Source organism: Rhagoletis pomonella, unplaced genomic scaffold (assembly GCF_013731165.1).
Source record: "Rhagoletis pomonella isolate Grant_MI unplaced genomic scaffold, Rhpom_1.0 Rhpom_scaffold_00001, whole genome shotgun sequence".
Taxonomy (NCBI): Eukaryota; Metazoa; Arthropoda; class Insecta; order Diptera; family Tephritidae; genus Rhagoletis; species Rhagoletis pomonella.
Window position 1 is genome coordinate 94,774,770 of NW_023458555.1, and position 293 is coordinate 94,775,062.

Consider the following 293-nt stretch of genomic DNA (forward strand, 5'->3'; position numbering starts at 1 on the left):
GTTGACATTTTTTTAACTCTGTATAAAGTTTTAAAATCGGATGTAATGAATATTAAATAAACAAAATTAAAAGTGTAAATACTAAAGATTAAAAAGTTGAGCTATTCAAATGACGAGGAGTGTATGTGGCGTACGTTTGGGAGAGTGGGCCTTTTTACTCCAGATTGCGTGTGCAGTGGCTCTCATTGCGTGTATTAGTAAGATTTGTTTCCCCCTTCCCGTTTGCCCATGATTTTCCCCTGATCTGGTCCGCGAAATGGGCTCGCTTGCCCGTACGGGCAAAAAAGACCATA